The sequence below is a fragment of the Dermacentor silvarum genome, chromosome 2 (assembly GCF_013339745.2).
Source record: "Dermacentor silvarum isolate Dsil-2018 chromosome 2, BIME_Dsil_1.4, whole genome shotgun sequence".
Lineage (NCBI taxonomy): Eukaryota > Metazoa > Arthropoda > Arachnida > Ixodida > Ixodidae > Dermacentor > Dermacentor silvarum.
Window position 1 is genome coordinate 119,886,924 of NC_051155.1, and position 11,780 is coordinate 119,898,703.

At 48.2% G+C, this 11,780-nt stretch overlaps 1 long non-coding RNA gene across 1 annotated transcript; it reads right to left on the reverse strand.

Moving 5' to 3' along the window:
• Nucleotides 1–811: 811 nt before the first annotated feature.
• LOC125939646 (uncharacterized) lies at nt 812–11,780 on the reverse strand. The gene is made up of 3 exons (XR_007465591.1): nt 11,261–11,780; nt 7,542–7,728; nt 812–4,625 (listed from the first exon to the last, which is right to left on the reverse strand). It is a non-coding gene; the product is annotated as an uncharacterized LOC125939646 (long non-coding RNA).

An 11,780-nucleotide genomic window follows, 5' to 3' on the forward strand; every position in this document is an offset into this window, starting at 1 on the left:
AGAAGAAAAAGTTCCACAAACATGGAAAATTTGGAAATCGAACCCACGACCTCTCGGTCCGCGACGATAGATCGCGAGCGTTTAACCCATTGCGCCACAAACGCATTTGCAGAGAGCTACACAGACGCTCCTTATATATCTAACACTCCTCCGTGTACCCGCGCTCTTGCTCGGGGCGGTGCCGCCGCCTACGAGCAGAAAAGAGAAGTACTGCATTATGACACTAACGCGCACCGACAGTGAACGCTTCGGTGGTCTCAGCACTACGACGCCTCGATGCCAGCATTCGAAGGGACGCTGGCATCAAGAAGCACTACCAACGCCACCTAGGTGGCGTTCACCGTACTCAGCACAGCGGAGCGTGGCCTCCGCAATTAGCTCTGAAAATGTTTCTGAAGTTGATCGCGGAGGCTGCAATTACGACGCGCTGTACGCGCTGATTTGACTCGGTGACGATTCAGTTACGTGCTTTGTCTTGCGCGTTGTATTAGTGTGTCAGTTACGTGCTTCGTCTTTCGCGTTGTGCTAGCGTGTGCAGCGTAGTGCAGCTTCCATATGCACGACGGTTGCTCATGGTCATCGACGTTGGTAGTCGTGATGGAGGAGACGTGCCACCAGGCGTCAGCGTGGGTGCATCAACGCCTAAGGGCGCTTTAGCCACAAAACACCAATAGACATTATATATCAATGTGCAATAAACATTACACTACTTCTGTGAAGACACGTTTCACTTTCGTGTTCTATACCGATTCCTATATAAGAGGGATCAACCACATTTTTTTTCTTTCGTGATCAGATGTGTGAACAGAAGTGGTGTTTTGGTATCGGAATACCCGCGTATTTTATAACGGCATGTGGGAAATCGTCCTGTGAGGTAAGTCAATCTGAGTTTCTTTAAAGATGAAAGCGGGAACGGTAACCCGGAGGGATGGGGCCGGGAAGATGAGAAATGTGCACCCGTGGCAATTCGTAAGAGGGACGATGCTCTTTTTTTACAGCACGTTCATAAGCACGACTTCATAAGCACAAAATTCCTTCAGCTCGCGTTCTCGTCGCTAGTGTTTTTCCTTTCTTACCCGTCGTTCTCGTAATTGCAGTGCATTCACTGACGCTTACAGCCGCAAAGGCGATGTAGGAGCTTGACGCCTACCGCGGGACAGCGGCCATTTGTCGCGACGTTTGTTGGCAAATTGACGGGTGTCCTCCTAGGGGCCCTAGCAGTGGTTTTTATTGTGAATCAAAACAGTCGTTTTACGAAATAGTTCCTACTGCTTATATCTTCCTCCTAACTTAAAGAAGACATTACAGACTTGATATTTTATCCTTCAAAAAACGTCCGAACCTTCTAAACATTTGAAAAATACTGGAAATTGTCAGCGCGTCCTAAATAATTTAATACAGTATACTTGCTTCTACGAGCCTGCTATGGTTTCGGTACCGAGAAGGCGGGTGCGTCATAACGTCATGATACAGTACCTCGCTCCTTTTTTGCGATTGATACCGTTGGTATGCGCGAGAGCTGCCAAAAGAAGCGCGTGCAGCGCCATTGTCCATTATTTTATCATCAATGTCAACATACGTGGCCTTATATGGCTAGACATTGTCAGCAAATGTTGGTCTGTCGCGACCTGTGTCAACGGCTACACCAGCCAGGTACGTCATTTCGTTTCCCAACCTTACTTCTGTCCTTGGGCAAGCGAGAAGCGTATGGACATAGAAGTACCTCTCTTGTATGGAAGGCCTTCAAATATGAATAAAAAAAGTCACTGACGCACTTAAGTCTCTTACGTGCATTCAATGCGAAAGCATTCTGGGTGTGTCGACTATATCGACGTCCATGTCACGTAACAATGTCACATGGTGTCATCATTTGGCCACAACTCAAGTTCATAGTTGGTCACGTGACTATGTCACATGATGTTATCACTAGGTCATGTGCTCGAATTGGGCAAAGTCAGTTTTGAGGGCTGGCCACCAAAATTTTGGGGGTGGGCCAAGTAAATTTTGGGAGTCAGCCAGGTAGGTTTTGAACGGGGGTCAGCTCAATTTCTGATTTGGGCAAAGTCAATTTTTGGGGTGTGGGCCACGGCGTGTGGCTTTTCACCGTGGAATTTCGCATTGGAAGCCGCAGAAGGTCCAGCTCCGGGAACGTGACGCCATCACTTGGTCACCGGATGTGTCTTGCCATCGGATGTTAACGCCGGACGCTCACAGGATTTTCCGCTTCATGGGGCATATAACGCGTCTGCCTTAATAATACTCAGTGGGTGGTGGACGCTAATTCTGAAACTGGTTTTCTTTTGATTTAAAATATTCTAAGCCCCGAGTAAGCACACATCTACAAACAGAAACTTATTTATATAAAAACGTTGCGAGAAGGTGGCAAAGACTTCCGACGCTGCTTGACGAGTGTCCAGTTCTGATCTGGTCGAAAACCTCCGAGCCGCCGCTAGAGGCACCGGCAACAGTCACGGACGCCGCGCGCGTACGGTGCGAACGCGGGGAAAACGCGCACGCCGTCGACAACAGTTCCGTGCGTTGCTGACGCTGCTACACGTTAATCACGATGTTTTCCTTATTTTATATTTTATACTTATTTGCTTTAGTTTTATCCATTTCTGGCGGAATTTTATGGGAATTTTATGTCTTACGTAGACCTTGTGTTGTGCGTGACACCCACCGACGAAGGGCGACATCCCGGGCCCCTAAAGTGCTCCGCACTTAAAACGGCTATTCTTCCTTTACCAACGACATCCGGGTCGCTTTGTAGGGGCTGGAGCTTCGCTGCTGTCAGGACGTACAAACGCGCAGCGCGTCGCTTTAGTGTTGGATGCAACGTCGTCTGGTTGTCACTCGTGACAATTGATCGTGTAAATGTTATTTTGCAAATATTGTCTAAAATAACAAGCGTATGATGCGCTGGATGATTTACCTATCGATACTTTCATTAATTTCAAATTATGCTTTCTTTTCTCGCCCAGCAGCGGGAAAGGGACACTCGCTGTGGCGAGTTGCACTCGAAGTCGCTAAAGTTGCACACCCGCCTCCAGTTAGCGGAACCGCCCGTGTTATTCATCCGCCGAAGGGTAGCGCAAACACAGTAAGCAAGGCAAATGCTGAATATTTGGAGTCTGTCCCAAGTATCACGACTTCATTGAGTGAGTGAGTGTAAGAACTTTATTGGAGGTCGTTACCAGCAATGCTGTCCATATCAGAACGTATATATCTATATCTATCTGTGACTTAATAGTTCAGCGGAAACCCGCTAGGTGGAGAAGTAATTAAAGGGAAAATGAGACACCCCCCTAGCGGGTTTCCGCTGAACTATTACGTCAAGCACTTGCCTTTGCTTCGAGTTGATAAATTAGACTTAGCCCTGCGATCTGCTAGCCGCCTGGCCAGCTCAGATGGTAGAGCGGTTGCCCGGAAAGGCGGTGGTCGCGGGTTCAAGTCCCGGGCCAGGACGAATCGCCTACGTGGCTGGCTTTTCTTTCGAGAAACCCGCATGGGTGTCGTTTGTAGCAATTGCTACGATTGGGTGGAAGTCTCAATTTCCCTGATATATATATACATATATACAACACAGCTTGGGAGCTGTGTTGTGGACGTTCTCCGGTAGACAGCGTGTTGTATACGCAAAATCGTACCTGTGTCTGTGATTCCCCGTACCCTCAATCAGTTGCGCGCTTCAACTCTATACTCACTATCGCATACAACACTGCACAAAACTGAGCCGATCGTCCACATTGTTATCTTAACAGCTCTATATATACCGGGTCTTATGGTGCGTGCAATGTGGCATTCGCTTCTAACATGCTTGTAACAATGTATAACGGGGCTTAAACTAGGCGGACGCATACTCCCACAATGACAATAATTTTACCGCGGCAGCTATTAGAGGAAGGTAATGTATTAAGCGCCGCCGTATATTAACCACTAAGCGCCTTCTTATGCGTTTCGACTTCCCTGATGCGCTAGGTGAAGCGAAGGATGCTTCGACACTGCACAGAATAAAAGTGTACCGCACTCATTTGCTCGTGCCACATGCTGCATTTTCTCTCTTCGCATCATACACTTCTCGCCGACCGCCTGTTACGAGACCCTCGGCAATGTCGTCTCCCGACAGCGGCTTTGTGTTACAACGCTAAGCACTGTCTTCACTCGCGCACGCAGCAAAAACGACAAGTTTGTCATACGTGGCTCTGCAATTTTGTTGAATCGCGAAACTTCACGTCGCAACTACACAGCTCACACACAGCAGGTAGTTCATAACCATCTTGCGAGGCAGCGTCGTCGATTTCCTTATTGTCCGGCCTCGGCGGGCGGCTGCGGGACTTCGGTTAACACGACGAGCGTGTACCTCTTGCTGGGCGAGATGACGACCTCATGGCGGCGGGTCTTCATCTTGAAGAACGTCGGTTCCTCCCCGGGTCCCGCGTCGCTCATGGAGCTCCTGGCCTGGTCGCAAAGGCCCGCCGCGAGCTGCGCGTACCGGCTGGTCTCGGCGTCGTCCTCGAGCGTCGACTTGATCGGCGCCCCGTCGGCCGTGGTGGCGATTACGCCCACCACGCGTTCCTGGCCGCGCAGTACCCGAAACACTTCCTCGACCTCGTCCATGGGGGTGCCTGCGAAACGGCGCGGATCTTTAATCACGCGGCAATAAACCACCGATATGGGCCACGCGTTGGTTTCGGAACCCGGACACCTTATGCGGATTGTTTTCGTGGTATCGCTTAAGTTAACATAGGCATGTGCAAGTGGAGAGCCAGTACAGCTGTCCGGTTATTGTGGCGGCAGGTTGTGTTTAGACCTGAAGTCCAGGGAAAACACGGAAAATGCGGGAGATGGAAATTCAAGACGATGAGCAACGCGAAAACAAGGTGAGAGCAGGAGCCAACGTTTCAACAAGTGGACTTGTCTTCTTCAAGGCGACATAGACCTTTAGTGTTATTTGAGAAGGTCGGTAACACAAAAGATCACGTAGATCCCACGCACTGTGGGAATAGATGTAAGCGAAGTTTTCTTTGCTGTTTGCTTTGATTGACCTTAATTTGCGGTGATGTTGACGGCGAAAGTTTAATTGCAGCGTTTAGTGCAATACGAGAGCGGTGAGCTGATGTTAAACGTTACCTTGCTGTTTATCTGTGCACTACACAGTACACACCGCGAGACTTGTTTGCTTGAGACGTTGTGGTGCGCCATTGTTCATAACCTCCGAGAAGGTTAGCATTGACATTGACTCAAACAGCACCTCGCATCGTGGCAGAAATGTTACACTTTATTTGAATTATGGCACCCGCCGTGGTTGCTCAGTGGCTATGGTGTTGGGCTGCTGAGCACGAAGTTGCGGGATCGAATCCCGGCCACGGCGGCCGCATTTCGATGGGGGCGAAATGCGAAAACACCCGTGTGCTTAGACTTAGGTGCACGTTAAAGAACCCCAGGTGGTCGAAATTTCCGGAGTCCCCCACTACGGTGTGCCTCATAATCAGATCGTGGTTTTGGCACGTAAAACCCACAATTAATTAATTATTTAATTATGGGGCTCTACATTCCAGAGCCACAATCGGATTATCAGGCATGCCGTAGTGGCGGAACCCGCGATCTTGAGGAAAGCATAGCCGCAAAGATACTGCGGCCGGCACAGAAGTGCTGATATGATGTGCGGCCGCTTCTGTAGTGTAGCCTAGACGCTACGGTGCTTTAAGGCGACTTTGCATCTGCACGCCCTGCATCAGTTGCCCGCTTGTCAAATTCGCACGGTGTTTATTTGTCAGAAATAGCAGAAACGTACCGTACCTTGGACTTAAATTTATCCAATTAGCCCGCAACCTCGTTTCATTTCCTTCTTACTTCGCCTTTTCCTTCTCCCACCATCCCCCCATGTATGGGAGGTGCGAGTGAAGAGTGACAAGGCTGTTATTGTCTTGTTCCGTGACTGCGTCGGATCTACCCATTCTCTACCTCCTTTCTATACCATTCTATCAACCTCCCCTCTGGACTGTTGCACGTCAGTACAAAGGTAAGTGCTGAAGCTTCTGCAATGCTGTTGCAGGTGTCTCGGATAGTTACAGCCGTCAACAGGCTATTGTGGCGACGACCAGGGAGCTTCAGAGGGCATTGTGGCGTACGCGAAGGAAAGAAACAAACGAGTATCTTGCGTCGCCTTTCCTCTCTGCCACGCTCCTGCCATGCACGCCCTGGACTACTTCCCGATGCGGCGTGCAAGACAGCGACAGCAGCAGCAACGGTGTAAAAGTCGAAGGAAGAGAAAAAAATGTGGTTGATCCCTCTTATATAGGAATCGGTATAGAACACGAAAGTGAAACGTGTCTTCACAGAAGTAGTGTAATGTTTATTGCACATTGATATATAATGTCTATTGGTGTTTTGTGGCTAAAGCGCCCTTAGGCGTTGATGCACCCACGCTGACGCCTGGTGGCACGTCTCCTCCATCACGACTACCAACGTCGATGACCATGAGCAACCGTCGTGCATATGGAAGCTGCACTACGCTGCACACGCTAGCACAACGCGAAAGACGAAGCACGTAACTGACACACCAATACAACGCGCAAGACAAAGCACGTAACTGAATCGTCACCGAGCCAAATCAGCGCGTACAGCGCGTCGTAATTGCAGCCTCCGCGATCAACTTCAGAAACATTTTCAGAGCTAATTGCGGAGGCCACGCTCCGCTGTGCTGAGTACGGTGAACGCCACCACCTAGGTGGCGTTGGTAGTGCTTCTTGATGCCAGCGTCCCTTCGAATGCTGGCATCGAGGCGTCGTAGTGCTGAGACCACCGAACCGTTCACTGTCGGTGCGCGTTAGTGTCATAATGCAGTACTTCTCTTTTCTGCTCGTAGGCGGCGGCACCGCCCCGAGCAAGAGCGCGGGTACACGGAGGAGTGTTAGATATATAAGGCGCGTCTGTGTAGCTCTCTGCAAATGCGTTTGTGGCGCAATGGGTTAAACGCTCGGCGATCTATCGTCGCGGACCGAGAGGTCGTGGGTTCGATTTCCAAATTTTGCATGTTTGTGGAACTTTTTCTTCTGGTTTCTTTCTTTGTATTATGTTCTATTACGTATTTCCGTGACGGAAATACGTCAGTGAAGTCTTGGTGGACCCCGGCATAAAACACTTTCGTGTTAAAAAAAAAGCTTCGCTTTAATAAAGCATTGTCTCCACGCAAGCAATTGAGCCAACCAGACAGACAACTCTGTCCACATGTTTAACTCCTATACACTGCGCTGGTACACCTGGTGATATGTCGCCACATGGCACACGAAACAACTACGTGATTAACATAGAAAATGGAGCGTTTATTGTTCGCTCCGCGGGGTTATATATAAGAGGTCCGTGACGTACACGTCACGTGACTATAGAGTCCCGGATGAAGTCCCGGAGTCGCAGCTGGGTTGTCAGCTGAAGACACATAACCTGATACCTGTGTGCTGTATAGGCACCTTCTGCGACACATTGCGCGCCTTTCATATTTGCCCACCCCTTTGCGCTGTCTCGGTTTCGTGAGAACGTACCGTTGCTGCTCGCCCGCGATGTCATGACGCCGGCGGTGGCTGTGTGAGCGCCGGCGGGGACAACTGGATCCTGCTTGGGCACGTGGACCCCACCCCAGTCGTGCGGCGCGGCTTCACAGGCAGCGAGATTCGGCGGTATTCCGGCGGCCCATGGCTGGTTGCGCACCAACGATGACGATGATGCCGCCTAACGAAAGACGAACAGGTACTGAGAGGCAGTACTGCGAGGCACAAGCTGCACAGTATATAACACAGGACAGTAAAAGCTTGCTGAAACGGCCCAATGGCCCTTAAACTGGTAGCTGAAGTTGAGATTTGCGATCTCTAACGGCTGATTACGGTATACTTTCCCTTGGGTGTTTTACACATCGTTACGAGCTGTTCAAGAAACTGAACAACGAAGAAGACGAATCACTTTGCCATCACAACTCAGTGCGCTCATACAGTGGGATATATTTATTCATTACTACGCCTGTATCGAATACTCCCTAATTTATTTCGTTTCCATTTATTTACCTCAAAATTCTCTTTTTATTCTCGACCCCTTGTACCTCCCGATTCTTGGCAGATGCGAAGATGTTGCGTATACTGGTGTGCGTATATGAATAGCATATATGGAAGGTGGGGTCGAGGGGTGAGTCGTGGGCATGAAGGCGCCCTATCCTTGAGGATCAACAAACTACGGAATATGACTCACTGTTTTGCAGGTATAAAGCCCGCTTTTCTGCGTAACCTTGCAATGAAGTAGACCTTCAGACCCGCGTTATTATGAGCTTTACCAAAAGAACACACACAAAAACACGCAGCCACAAACACACACACAAAGCAAGCAAAAAAGCTTGGCCGTGAAACCGGAGATGCCATGAGTGATGAGTTCGCTTTGCTAAAAAAAAGATTTTAAAAAATGACGCAGAAACTTCTCTTGAAGTTGTCTAAGTATGCGTACGCATTGTGCCACTTTCACGCAGTCCGGTGCCATCAATGTTATGAAACTTGATCCGATCAGTATAAATCCTTGTTAACCCTCATCGGTCGTTATCAACCTTATCAAACATGATTCGACCCTTATCACCTCTTATCGGCCCTTATCAACCTGAATGTCCAGCGAAGCTGTTGAAAGACCACAACTGAAGGGGGTATGCTGCTTTATTTGATATTTTTTCAGGGGGGTTTGCAATGCTTTGTTGATTGTTCGGATACTCGTTTTAAGATTGTTCTTTGTTGAAAGGTATGCTGTACTATGTGTTGTATGAGTGATTTCAATGAACGTATACACTGTTCGCTTCGCTTTGCTGACCGCTAGTAGACTTTACGGGGGTATGAGCCATTGCTTACGAGGGTATGAGCCATTGTTTAGGGGGTATGAGTCATTGCATTCGTTTTGCGTGACGGACAGGATTCTCGTTGGGTAGGCATAGAAAGGCTTACGCGTTCAAAATACACACATAAGAATGTGCTAAGAATCCTTCATCACGTAAAATAATTTCAGGTGTCGAGAATGGTTCAGTGTTTTCAAGGGGCGGCTCATAATCATAAATCTAGGAAAAACAGAAACGCTTGCTTCGAGGAAAGAGACGCGCGAAGGCATAAAACAAAACGTCGTTCCCACCTTTCCAGTCTTCGACCAGAATGTGCTGTCTACAGATATATTTATGAGTCCCGCTGTATTACAAGTGCGCGAGCAATTGACGCGCTGGATGAGATCTGGAAAGAAGTGCCCATCACACATTCTAGAATTCCACTGCATGTGCAATAGCTGCTCCAGTAAGAACACACAGATGCACATTGTGTTAAGTGAAAGGGGATGTGCGCGAAGAATTGATTGCTCACGAAATGTCTTCTTCCTGTTGCGTCTAAAGGCATCTTGAAGAACGGTGAAAGAGTCGCGCGGACTCGTATCATAAAAAATGAACAAGAACACAACATAAACCGCAACTTTCTAGCACGTTTTGCCAATAGAAGAAACGACGGCTCGAGCCGTCGTCTGCAATCTATCACTGCCAATTACGGCCTATTCATATACCATACACCTTCGGTCTGCTGGCCAAATCGATAGCTCGTTCTAGCCGCGTTTGAAGTCGCTAACGTCGCTTCATGCAGCCGCGTAGTCACCGGGTACAGCGTTGCAAGATACTCTACGGGGAAAATTGACGACTGTCGATTGATGTCCTGTAAATCAGTAAATAGTTCAAAATATCGTTATAGAAAATATAAAAGTGCATTTCATGATCTTCCTCTGGGGCCTCAAATCTAACAAATATTCAGAATTTTTGCTTCCGTGGCAATAAATAACCAAAAATAATGCTCAAGAGCCACGCTGTGCCGGCAGAAGCTCAGCACCCCGGATTATTTAAGAACATTCATGGGAACTGAAGGTTGCTTCGGAAACGCTGCTTAAAAATAGTGCGGATAGATTGTTAGCAAAATTGATTCTTCGCCAAGTGTCGGACGGGATTCGTGCGGCACCTCCCTAAAGGAACACTGACGTGTTGAATAAGACAGATAAAACGAAAAAAAAAAGAACACCGAACATGCAGGCCTGTGTTGTCGCCGAGCTTCTTCGCTAGTTCGTACCATAGTCTATATGACAAGCCTGGGCGGTATATGTCGTAATTGTTGTCTAGAAAAAAAAATATTTTCGGTATTGCCTACACATACAAAACATTTAACGTTCGAGTTATATTCGACACATTATTTTCAGACCCTTGAATAGCGTGACAGAGTTCATGTCTTAGCTACCAATTTCAGAGAACCAGATTTCTGCGTGTAGGTGAGGACAGGCAAATTCAAGCGATAACGTTCGTTTATACGTGTGGACGTTGGCGAGATGAGCAAAGTATACCGTAACGCGTAAGACGTTCTTGTGAAACAAATAGTGGAACTTGTGAGACAAATAGTGGAACTCAGGTTGAAATAGAGGCCTTCTTTTGCAACCAGTGATGAGATTTTGCTTTGCTTTACGGACCATTGGCTCTTTACGACTGCTTACGGAAGAAACTATCTATCCGCCTGGCTTCGATCTTGGTCACTATAGCGGTTACCATACCAGTCAAGAGCAACGGGCCTTATACCGCCAGGCACTGCAAAAGCCCGGTGACGCAACAGATATATGCCGTGCTCAGGCGGCACCGAGATTCTGTCTCAGTAGCACTTTGTAATTCTTTAAAGCGGCAGCTTACCGCTATACTTGAAATAAAAATTGACATAAAAGCCAGAGAACGCAACGACCTCAGGACGTTCATTAAAGTTTTACATCCATCCATCCATAAAAGCCAGAGAACGCAACGAGCGATGGAATGAAAGATGGCAGGCGTAACGTTCCGAGAAAGGAAACTGTGTGGATTATAGAGCATATGGGGCTAGATAATAATCTACCCGAGATACATAGGAAGAAATGCAGTTGAGCAGGCCATGCATTTAATCACCATCAAGATCAATGTATTGCGTAAAGGGCAGATAACTGCTGGTCTGCTATAGTCTATAGAGTTAAGAATCTGTGCCACGGAAAGGGAAACGCAGTCGAGGACGGCGGACAACTATAGAGGCGTGTAACAAGAGGGGTAATTGGAGATATCTTTGGAAGAGGTCTTCTTCCAGCAGTGGAGATGAATTAATTAATCTGACGACGATGAATGAGACAACGTCATACTGTCGCACCTGACCTACGATAAGCACCAACACATCCATCGGATCGCTATAGAAAATTGAATAATACTTACAAACTATATGTCGCACGAGGTGCCTTTGCCGGAATGTTTGAAATCGCTACGTCAGAGTCACTGTGGGCACGATGACAAATAAAACGTCACGCCACAGACTGCGAAGACAGCCGAATCGTCCTCGGGGCTACACCACAGTCGTGTCCGCCGTTCATAAAAAGGTCGGGCCGCCAAAAAAAAGCAGCTCGTCTCACGTGCCACCACGGGACGGGTGTTGCCCACTGATCGAACTTCCTACTCCTGCAGCTTTCGGCCGTCGCCGCGCATCATCTTTCCTCCTACAGGCGTGGCACGCATTTCTCCTCCCTTCGTGTTTGGACCGAGACCTCCGAAACACACAAAAATGATGAGAAAATTTCACGAGTGCCGCAATCACGTATGCAGTGAGAGTGAGAGAGAGTCAGAGAGCAAGAAGAAAAAAGCAAAAAAAAAGAAAAAAAAAGCCGACGTGAGCCCTCAGTCCACCGGAACTACTATATGCGACGTACACGTCGCGTAAGCTAAGCGCCCGCCATGCCAC